Below are 12,071 nucleotides of genomic sequence, written 5' to 3'. Positions count from 1 at the left end.
ATTAAAGTAGCCACCTTAAGTTAACCATTAAATAATAACTCTCACATCTGTCATGAATTTTCTCAAACCAATCCACATCTACGAGCATGGCATAGCAGTATAAGCATAACGTATAAGTAACTCCCAGGGTTTGATATAGGACAATAGGTTCCTACCTCATCAACTACTTCCTGATACCCACATGTTATCAATTCTTAACCATGCAATGTTTGAGGGTGAAACTAATGCATAAAAACTGGGTATGAAAGAGATATGATCAAAGTGTGAACTTGCCTGCAATGTTGATAAAGATGATTCGCACTCATAACTCTTGATAGTTCTACTCGTCACACTCCATTCAATCTATCGTGAGCAAGCAATAGTAACCACACATAAGCAATCACTCAGAAGATCGGGAAGAACGAAGAAGACAGTTCGGAAAACATCAAAACCAAGCAAATAACTCTTGCAATATAAAACAATTTCTAACAGTACCAAAATTATGTGAATTTGGCCTTATCAGAAAGTTTAGGTCAAGACCTTCGATTTGCAAAAAGAATCAACTAAATCGGAGTTACGAAACTCAAGTTATGTTCAAAAAAAGTTTGAATATGAATCTGAACAAAATTCAAAATTTGAAAATTTTAAAAAGTTGATGTGACAGGTTCACTGGATATGTGAAAACAAGACGAAGCTATAGGCGCTGGTTTCATCTTATTTGGATAAACGAGTGAAAAGTTATGGCTATTTGAAAAATCAAGACCAAGCTGTTTTACAGAAGAAAAATAGTTACGGCTAAGGTCTAATGTATAAATACGTAGACTAATTGATAATCTAATGATTCTATCGTATTAGTCTAGAAATAATAAAGTACGGAAGTATAAAAAAACAAAAAAGGATACCTTTATAAGGCAGAGAAAAGACGACTTTGGAGAGAAGAGACAATTTTCAGAAGTCGCGTCGGAGAGGAGAAATATATTTTTCTTAAATGAATCTAGTCAAACTAAAATATTAATTTAATCCGAATCAAATGATTTTTGGAGGCTCTATAAGTTTATATTTATAGATGGAAAAAAGATTTAAGGGTCAAAGACTGGTAATATGGAACTAAGCGGAGACCTAAAGGCCTCCGCCGGCCGCGCACGTACACGCTGCAGTTTTTTTTCTTATTCAAAGTCTATTTTTTTGCTGAAGTTTGTTAAAAAAACATTAATGAAAGAAAAAAGAATAACGGGCCGGCCTGCTGCTATGCTACGCATGTGGGCGACGGGTAGTTCCAGGCGCATGCGTAGTTTTTTTGATAGAAACAGAAGAGGAAAAACGGAATAACAAAAATACACGTAAAATTATATATAGGCATATTATATATCAAAATTTTCATAAAAAGATTTTCGACAACGTGAGCATTTTTTTAAGTCATATAAAATCGATAAAAATTCAAATAATTCAAAAGTGCTACTGCCCTACTAAAATTCAATAAAAATCATTTTTTAAATACCAAAATAAATTCAAATTTATTTCTCTCCAATTTTTTCATATGGGGAATCATGTTACCCTATTTTCCATATATTTTATTTTTGGAGAAAAATAATTTGACTAGAACTCAAATAACTCCAAATTGAAAATAATTTCAAAAGGACTTTGAATTTAATTCTTTTAAAACTTCCAACTCATATTTCATATATTTTTAAGAAGTCATATTATCTTCTCTCGTGAAAATCATCGAGTTGCATGAAGTTTATGAATTGGAAATATTTCCGAATGAAATTCAAATCTTTTCGAAACCCTTTTAATTTAAATAAATGGAAGAAGTCATGTCATCCTCTCTCCAGGGTTTTGTGGTGAAAAGAATTTGAATTCACGGAGATCATAAATGCAAAAATGAAAGTTTGAGAAAGTCCTTTTATTCCCTCTCATTTAACTTTCAAAAAAATTCAAATTTCACTCACTTTCAGTCAATCAATCAAACAATCAAATCTATCTATTTATGTAACATTTCAAATTTTAGAATTTTGAGATGTTACAAACCTACCACCCTTAAAATGAATCTCGTCCTCGAGATTCGGAGAGGCTAGAAAGAAATAGGTTAGGTTTGGGGGTCTTCTTAAAATCCATCAATTGTCGCAGGAGGGGGTCTGGGGTGTTACCACCCTTAGAATCCTGGTTGCGGTTCCATCAAAGCTCATATACTTCATCCATATTGTTAACAGTGTCGGTCTTCTCAGATCTTCAGGATAATTCCTTTTCTGGGCTCTTCCGGTAGTGGCATAACCTTTACCACAATTTTTCTGTCCTTTCATCTTGGTAAGGTTATTCCGAGATTGGGTCTTCATAGCTGACGAGTCTGGCGCCAATACTAAAAAAACTATCGATATCTCATGATGGTCAACAATTTATGGTTTCTCCTGCAGGAAATGGGTCTAGGTTGATCCTCATCGTATAACCTACGGTTGGCAAAAACTGCCTTGTACAAGGGAAAAATACCTATACCATTCTAAGGCTTAAACAAGGTTTTGATCGTCGTCTCTCTACTATAGGTAAGTCATTCAGATTTACCATCCCATATAGCAAGGCGAATAATAAGAGTAAGTCGGTATGGTGATCAATCCATCCCGCACCCAAATCATTACCTTGTACATAGTTTAGCGAATCTCGCATTCTAACACTCGGTCATCCTCACAAGCATTGCAGAATTTCTCTTGTCGACGAACTAAGTTCGAATAATTCCATGGATTCTGCAAGCCAAACAAACATCTATCGTTCCTTCACAACTCTCAGGTTTTGTGTTACTCCTATAAAATCGTCGATGGGTAAGGTCGTACTCTCTTCCAGGGTTTTTTTCCTTCAGCAAGAGTGTGCTTGCTTCTTGGCAGGTCCTGGGGCCTGTGGGTTATGGCCCATCCCATCACTTGAAATCCTTGAAGTCATCATTGGGGCAACTGATCACTATTCCAACATCCAGCTTCCTAGCATTCTTAAATCCATCCACATATATTGTCTCCCTTCCTTCTATTGGCACCAAACTCAGACGTGATTACTCAAACTCATCACGGGGTTACAATTGCTCCATATTACCAACATCATATCTCCTTTATATCCAATAGTACTTCATCCCTTCATACTCCTAGGGTATACCACATATCGAGATAAAACTCGTACTTATTTGGTCTAAAATCCACTCAGTGGAATATCCTTATCTTTTCCAGAGGTCAATTGTCCTCACAGGGTACTACCACCCTTGAAATGCACAAATTCACCCATAGACCATATTTCTCATATCCTTAAAAATGGTCAAAAATCTTCTTCATAAAGTAACAACTCATAAAATCCATATCAGTACCAACGATGCTAACTTTATTCATTCTCCAATGATTACAATCTCTCGCTTTTCCATTACATGTCTCAACTCAACACCTTGATACAAAAGAGTTGTTCCCACTACTTCTACTACTACATTACTTCTCATAGACACAACTAATTATCACAAGTCTCCTTCTCCTTGGGACAATCCCTGGCAAAGTGCCCTGCTTCATTACAACAAAAACATATTACTTCTGACAACTCCCGAGGTTTCCTTGTGATTATATAGCCTCCTTGGGTCCTTGGCTTCCTTTTGGGCAATTGCCGAGGTAGTGCCCTGACTCCTTGCATCTATAACAAGTGATATGACTTAGATCCTTCCTGGAATCCAATCTACTTCTCTTTCTGGACCTTTCCGTTCCAATCAGAGCTTCTATTTCCTGTGGGTCATACTCTACTTCCTCTGTCGGGAATACTACTAGATCCCCATTCAAACAATTCTGAGAGATGTGTCCTTCTTCTCCACATGATTAGCATGACTTGGTGCAGGGTTTAATTGGTTCTTCTTTGGGTGTGTCCTCCACCTCTTCCTTCATCACTGGTTCTTCTAAAATTTCCATGAGGGCTCCTTTCATTTCTTCTTTCTTCTGTTGTACGGTTCTTTGTACCATGGGGTAAATATGACACTAAGAAGGGTAGTGGGTAGTCCCTTCACATAAGAAACAAGTGATCTGCCTAGTTGGGCATTCTTCAGTTGTGTGACTTCCTTCACATTTAGGGCATTCATCCTTGTGTTCTTTATGGGTGTTTCCTATTTATCCACAAAGCTTGCATGCACAGAGCTTCTTCATATCATTTCCACAAGGCTTCAACTTCTGGGACACAAGCCGAGACTTTGGCAGAGTCAACTTAAATTCTTTTCAAGTGGTTACTCCCTGCCATCTATTGATGGTTTGGTACATCCACCACCAAGTAGCAGCACCTCTTTCAAAAGCACTTGAAGAGCATGCTGGGCCATATCCTTTCCGGCTATAGGGTTATTCTTCATGTGATCCTCCATGTTCTGAATCCATCGGTCTGTCTCCAACTGACTCATCGGTCCAGAAAATACAAGCTCATCTCCATTCATCCTCTATTGGGTCCATGGGTTTTGGAGTGAGATAAGAGAGATAGAGAGGGATACACACAATGCAAACAATAGTTTTATAGAGACAGGTTTTATTTTTGTGGCTGTCGGAAAGCATCAAACAAAATGACAGCTCACAATCGTTGCATCTAACGTAGGAATATAACAGGGGTTTGGTCTTCTAAAGGTCAATAAATCTTCAAGGTTGCCAAACTCTTCAAGTCTTTTTCATGTCTCCGATGGCTTCTTTAGATCGTGCTTGTTCTTCTCAAATTCTTTTGCCATATCATCTCTGTTGACGCGAAGTCTCTCGTGACGTCCTTTAATATTCTGAAGTTGCAGTCCAAACTTCTGAGTTTCAACATCCTTGGCATGAACCATGGTCATACTGTCCTTAAGTTCCCGACGAATCTCCGGTATCAAGGTTTTGCATCCTCCAGCTTGGCTACTTTTAGCTTTTGGGTCTCGAGTTCTTCATGAAATACGACTTCCTACAAGTCCATCTTAAACTTCTTGATGTACTCCCTCTGTTTTTATTTAGTTCGCATATTATCTTTGGTCAAAGTCAAGCTTTACAAACTTTGATCGAGTTTATATACAAAAATATTGAGATATATAATAATAAATCAACAACATTAGATTTATTATTAAATGTACTTTCACATCATATAGATTTATTATGCTAAATGTCTATATTGTTTTCTATAAACTTGGTCAAACTTTACGAAGTTTGACTTCAGTCAACTCTAATATGCAGAGTAAATAAAAACGGAGGGAGTACTATTCTAGATCCTGGTGATACACCAGCTAAGGTTAAAACTTCATCGCTCTTGCTGATAGGTGCTTCATTAGCCCTCTACCATCCAATTCTTCCGATGAAATGCATATTTATCTCAACACGGTGACAATTAACATAAGGGGGCGATAACATCATGGATAGCCATGTCTATGCCCATGTCTCTGCAATGAGCTTTCAGTCCATAGTTGATATCTCCCGCCTTAGTGTTTTTTGACAAAACTTCGACTTTTAACGCTCCATGTTCCGGTCTTTCCTCGACACACCTTGATCTCGGGTATTGACAGCTTCAATAGTCTGCCAAGTTTCATAAGGGTAGCTTTCCTAGGTCATACAAATCTGGAAATTCTACAGAGCCTTCAAATTCTCCTAGTCTTCGGAGTCTTCAACCGTTGTAGTTTTCATTATTATAATACACGGTAAAATCCTCTTCATTCCGAAGTGGTCTTAATTGTCCGATATCTTGTACTTCTTGAAGTGGTCTCATCAGCCGAATCTTCGTGTGGTCAAAAAGGGAAAGAGGTATAGTCTCACTAAAAGGAAATTTAAAACAAAACAGAAGCTAGCCAACTCGCTCCCAGGAGGCTCCCCCAATTTAAAGCTTCGTTGGCCGTCAGATCTGTATTTTTGGCGCGTCTGAGCCATCGGATCTTCACAGCGGTTAAAACTAATTTTCACCTCGCGGCCGTTTTCATTGTCCAATGACGGATGGGCTCGCGCGGGACACTGGTTGGCTTGGTTGCCTGTTTTCGAGTGCAGGGCGTTTCGCCCAATCCGCGCGGCGCACTCCGCACCCAATCCCCCGTCTCGTCAGGTCCCATCCCCCACGGGACAAACCCTAGCCTTACATCCCACACTACCTCCTCCTCCATCCTCGTTAGCCGCCGCCGCCGCCGTTCTGCCTCCCTCCTCTCTGCCCTACAACCTCGCCGCCGGGAGGAAGCCTCTGTTCGTGGCGCCATACCGCTGCCGTTGTGTTGTGCACGCTTCGTTCCCCACAGCCCCTCCCTCATCCTCGCTCGGCACCGCCGCTGCCTGCTACTCCCCTCCACCACCGTTGCTGCTTGTGGGTCGAATCTAGCATTGGTGGGTCAGAGCTCAAGCTAGAGGCCGAGACGGGGCTGGGCGAGCTGATTCCAGGTGCGGGTTCGCCCTCTCCCCGCGCGGCGCGTGCGCATCACGCCGTCTACGGGAGCGTGGGGGCAGGCCTCGCCCGCACCCCTCCGCCCTACCTCCCTCCTCGATCTCTCTCCCTGGTCAGCCGCCACCAACCCTAGCCCCCTTTCATACGCCGACTCCTCTCTCTGTCCGTGCAGGCGGCCATCTTCGTTCCACCCCGAGCTTCTCATCCTCCTTCCTTGCTTCTCTACTCCCACACGAAGGAGGAAGATGCAAATGGCGTCGGCTTTGGGAGATAGCTCGCCCGGCTGCAGGGAAGGGCGACGGGACCGGCATCCTGGGCGGTGGCGACGGTTGGACTCCAGGAGCTGCCGAGGTTGTCCTCACCAAGGAAGCGGCCGACAGCGCAAGGTATAGAAGAGGCCACCGCCACCCGTGTGCAGCTCCGCCATCGCCTCCCTCCATTGCTGATCTCCATCTTATCTCTTTCTGCAGGGGGCGATTGAGATTTGGAGGGAGACTAGGAGACCCCGGCGAAAACGAGCGTGCTAGCGGAGGCTCCGGGAATGCAGGGTGATAGGGCCCAGTCTATGCTCCGGTTGTGTTGTTGGGTGAGCTTCTTCACCCTTCCGGTTGTGCTGTTGGTTCCAGTCTATGAGCAATTATTTTGTTTATTTCTGTCGACCAGGAGATGCTCTCTGACCTGACTAGAGTCATAGAAAGATTTTTTTTGCCATTCTTAGTTTGTTTGGTACCTTGCTCTTTCCTTGTCAAGAAAGGGATCGATTTGTCCTGGAGCTCCTGTCCCCTTTATAAAGGAGATTTTTGTTCCTTTGCTTGATGTGTTTCCCTCCTTTCAATTGTAGGATTTTCGGGATGGGCCTTCCTATCCATAAGTTTGTCTTTATACTGCATATTAATTCACTCTTTTGGGTAGGTAACTAAACTCCTGTAACTTCACTGAATCATTGAAGTTGTCTTTCCCAATCTGAGTTTTGCTTTACAACAACTTGATTGCTTGTGTATTTGTGTACTTTTCTGCATATTCATACAGCTCTGAATGTTGTTCCGTTCCTTGATAAATACATCGCTCTACAGGGTTGCTTAAAGAAGTTAACTCTTCTTCATAGCAGTTTTTCAAATGCCCTGATGGGATGACCCTAAACATGGATAGTTTAACTTGGTATATCAGCTCAAACACCTGATCGGCAAAATGGAGTTCTATTGGTCCTAACTGCCGTTCTAAATCCTTCAAAAAGAAAAAGAAAAGTGATATACTAAATAAACTATCTGCTCTATTATTTTTATTTTTAGTCTTGCTTCCATCCATCTATTTATAGTACCCTGGGTAGCTACAGCAGTGATGCTCTTTCTTTCTCTGTAGGGAAGCTTCTGGACGGGATTTAGACAAGGAAACGGAGACCCGTGCGAAATCGAGCATCCTGGTGGTGCCTCGACCAAAGCGGGTCGACGGATAGCGCAGTGAGCACGGAGCATGGTGCAGCGAGTTGGATAGGCGGCAAGAGAGGTGACCACGGGTGTGGCTTGGGGAGCTCCGCACACATGAAGTGATGATGAGTGCATCCGACCCCACCATGCTGCTGGTCCTGGAGAACAAGGTATTGGCATTTGTCATTGTACAACACTAGCGAACCGGCAAGCAATGCAGTTGTTTATTCCTTTCCCCTGTAAACTATGAACTGAATGGCTACTGTGTTGATGCATATTTGTTTAACTGAAGTTTAGTTTTATTATGTCCATACCTTTGATTCGTTCTACTTTAGTGTGGTCTGAGATATAATGATTTATTTCATGTGTATCACATATCTATTTATACTTAGTTTGGAAATTGCAGCATCCTCTCCTAACTGTCCGAATGGGGGCTTTTAGCTAATTCTTACCAAGCACCTAAATTTCTAAAACTGAAAAGATATTAAAGAAACACAAACTGTTTCAGAATACTCCAGGATTGAATTTGGGCATTGCGCCTTAATAAGATATCAATCAAAAGCTTAGTGAAAAATAAATATATTACCAACGCGAGGTACTGAATTAAAATGTGCATCTACATCTTATTGTACAGAACAAGCTTACTTATTTTAATTAAAGGGGTATATATATATATCAAATCAGTATAGGCCTTTTTAACTTTGAGCTAACACAGAAAATTGTATAGAGCGAATTTACGATCGCATTTTGAAAACTCTATTGCATAGTTTGAACCTTCAATTTTCATTACTAAAAGGATCGTTGGTATTGCCAAATTGCCAAGCATTTATTTTCAATTACTCTTGGTTTGACATGGACACTGTGCCATTTGGCGCCATTCGATGCCCAACTCCTATCATTTGTTGCATTTATCTATTCTAGATAAAATGATGATAAAATGAAATGAATCTTCAGTGTTGGGACTGATGATCGGCACTTGTTGTCTAAATGCAGTATATGCGCATTGCAGCGGTAATGTTGTTAACTGTCCCTGTATATTTCTTAGTTAGATGTCTAATAAATCAAGAATTTGACACTTGTCAGTAAGTTTAGTATATCATCATCTACTTAGACAAAATACATCATGGTCAAACAATACAAATATTTCACAAGTAGAAAAGGCATACAAATATTAATTTTCAGTAAAATGATGAAGTGTTCAGATATATCAATGCTTTCACCGCTGTTATGAACTATATTTTTTGTGTAATTGCTATATCAGAATCGAAGTAACCTATTCGACGCTTGACTGTATCTTAGCATGCTTATTGAGTACATTCCTTATGTCATTTTTACAGATAAATTAATTTGTGTCAAGTATCGCTTTTTGCCATATGGACATGACAAGTTGTCATACATTGGCCTGTCAAATTTATCGGGTGCCAAGTTCACTTGCCATATTCTCAATTTTGTTTCTTCTGATTTTGGTGTTGGTGTGTGTATTGTTAGTGAAAATATGCTCATAGTTTTTTAAAAATATGTGTACGCCATTAACTGATGTCATTGTGTTTTCCAGGGGTATATGAACCAGAAATGATGTGATATACTTGGTTATTTGAACATGAAGGTCAACCGCGGGGTGGTGCGACATGGGTGAGCTGAAATTGTTCTACTGATTCCTTGATGCTCTGTTCATTGCTTTGTTCTTATTTTATCGTTCTTTATTTGCTTTGTTCTTTCCTACAAGAAGATGCCGAGTCGTGTAATATGTTCAAAGAAGTGAGAATCTGCATTTTATGAATGTTTTCTTCTTTCTTCATTGTTACCTCAAGTCAGTGAATTCAGTTAAGTTGTACTGAGCAGCTTCATACGCATGGTTTCTCCATCTACACATCTTATTCAGTCACGAGGCCATTAAGATCTTTTTGACTTTTATAAAAAGGGTGATGCCAATTAGACGTTACCCTGTCCAACTTGATCTTTAACTTGCTATTACTGTTTGGATCTGCACATTCAAGGATTTTTCATTAAATCATCGGTTCACCAGTTTTTTGTTACTTGAGATATTGTGATAAACTTATATCATTGCTTACTATACATATGTCTGGATGATGCCTGCAGGCTCATTACAAGCTTCGGCTGGATCAAATAGTGGGCCTTCTATATATATATATATTCAGCTGTATCATTTCTTACTATATATATCTTCCTGTCGACCAGACGAAACCATACATGGATCCTTTGCCTCCTTTCTTGCTCAGACCCCATGATACAACCTCGGCGGCTGTCCAGCGACTAACAGGTAATTTCTCTTTCAATTTGATGATGATGGATGAGAATCAGTTCTATGATTGCAGCTTATAAAAACAGATGTTGGATGTCCCTTATGTGATGTGCTTATTTACCATGATAGATGCAATTGCTTATTAGTAGGTGCTCTCCGAATCCTTCTTTAACTAATTTACTTTGAAGTTCGGACAAAGGAGACTATAACTTTTTATATTCGTTCTATCATGGATTCCCTCTCTAGCCTATGTACGTTTCAGAAATAGGTACACACCTAGGAGAAGCCTGAGACCTAATAATAGTGCTAAGCAATTACTCTGATTGTCATTCTATGCTATCATCACAACACAGGTCAATAGACAGTCAACAAATGTGTAATCAGCTTTCCCTGGGTCCTGCATCATCTACTAATAATCAAATTTTGTGGCGAGCGTCTTATAAATCAGCATACCTATTTCTCCACACTGGATAGCTTTTATTGTGACTACAAAGAATATAGTTTGAGGATGGCATGCCAATTGTTCTATGTCTTGGGTATGAAGTAATTTCTAAAATGTCTTAGGTTTCCCTGTAAATTTCTGCAAATTTATGGCATGTCATTAAAACCTACAGGGTGCTCCACCGATGGTGAAAATACCTCACATAATGATGTTGGATATTCTTCTACAAACTTCTGGCCTACCAGTGGCTGAGTATTGAAGCAAAATGTGACAGTTGCATGATGTGCTTGACTGTTTATTTGCATACAGCAATATCATCTTTTGGAGATAAAACAGCCGTATGGCTGTTACATGAGACCATGTCGGAAGACCCTGCTGCTATGTAAGCAAAAGGATTCATGATACCCGCGGTGAAATCAGAGATAACATGCTACAGTTAGAGCAGCATTGAGAAACCAAGGACACGAAATGGGTCTGAAAAATGCTATGGGCTGATTCGTTCTAGCTAGGTACATGCACGGCTTCTCTTATATATATGCAACGTAACAGCGCGGATAAGTAGAACTGTTGTGATGTTACTCTATCATAAGTACAAATAACTCATGGTTATCTTTTCTTTTGTTTACAGGCTATGTGTGGTAGAAGTTGTACTCACAGGAAGACTATCGTGCTTTGTATAAACCACGTTTTATGATTCACTTCTGTTATGCTTATTTACATTCCAGTGTTAGGACTGAAATCCATCTATTGTAATGAATTTGGTTGTATTGGCATTACCTATTTGACTTAGGCTTGGTTCATCACATATCGATTGTTTTTCTTGTAACCCGCCGCTTGTATGACCTAAAACTGTCATGTATATGAGGCAAGTTATTAGCAATATTTCACATTTTCTTACTTGCAATACTATGGTTGCCTGTTCAGGTCTTCCAAGACCTAAATCATCAGAAATCCAGCACACACAACACTTTTTTCTTTTGAACTTTGGTTACCCTGATACAAGCTTCCGTTCATTTTGTTTATATTGAGTGGTTAGAATAGTTACCATACGTGCTTGCTCAAAACTAAACCTATTGATAAATGGAGTACTTTTAAAGCGCATATGGTGTTCTGAAAAATACACATTTTTTTCAACATGACATGGTCTTGAAATGGGACTCTCCTACCAAATTAAAATGTGTAGGTATATCTCATGGTAGACAACAAGCCTCCATTCTTTTTTATTAAAGGGGTTAAATTTGTTATCATATGTGCTTGCCCACTACTAAACCAACTAAAACATGAAAATTCTTTTCATGCTGAACATGGATTCAGTGGGTCTTTGCGCCATTTGGCGCAACGGTCCTAAAGTGGCATGGTTTAGCGGATGGTCCTTACAGCATGAAACTATTTTCATCGACAACATGGCTTCAGCGGGTCTCTGCGCCATTTGGCGCAAAGAGTCAACTAGTATTTGAATAAGCCCAGAAGAGAAGAGAGGTGAAAGATCTTTTGAAAATGAAGTTGTAGAGAAAAATCTTTTCTATGGGCTTGCCAATTTTTAGGGTCACGTCCTACAGTCAACATGTGCTCTGATACCATCTTATAACGACCTGAC

The 12,071-nt window shown here is 40.0% G+C and overlaps 1 long non-coding RNA gene across 6 annotated transcripts; it reads left to right on the top strand.

Moving 5' to 3' along the window:
* The first annotated feature begins 5,965 nt into the window (after positions 1-5,965).
* On the top strand, positions 5,966-11,625 carry LOC125551915 (uncharacterized). Of its 6 annotated transcripts, none has more exons than XR_015601307.1 (8): positions 5,966-6,731; positions 6,816-6,931; positions 7,187-7,253; positions 7,705-7,939; positions 9,325-9,401; positions 9,870-10,050; positions 10,647-10,983; positions 11,103-11,625. It is a non-coding gene; the product is annotated as an uncharacterized LOC125551915 (long non-coding RNA). The 6 variants fall into 6 exon arrangements; XR_015601304.1 differs by lacking the exon at positions 7,187-7,253 and having other exon boundaries at positions 5,969-6,341; positions 6,518-6,731; positions 11,103-11,589; XR_015601303.1 differs by lacking the exon at positions 7,187-7,253 and having other exon boundaries at positions 5,969-6,287; positions 6,518-6,731; positions 11,103-11,585.
* Positions 11,626-12,071: the final 446 nt, after the last annotated feature.

This window comes from Triticum urartu, chromosome 4A (genome assembly GCF_056163025.1).
Source record: "Triticum urartu cultivar PI428250 chromosome 4A, HENAU_Tu73, whole genome shotgun sequence".
Lineage (NCBI taxonomy): Eukaryota > Viridiplantae > Streptophyta > Magnoliopsida > Poales > Poaceae > Triticum > Triticum urartu.
Note: the sequence above shows the minus strand (reverse complement) of the source record. Positions and strands in the feature narration are given on the sequence as shown.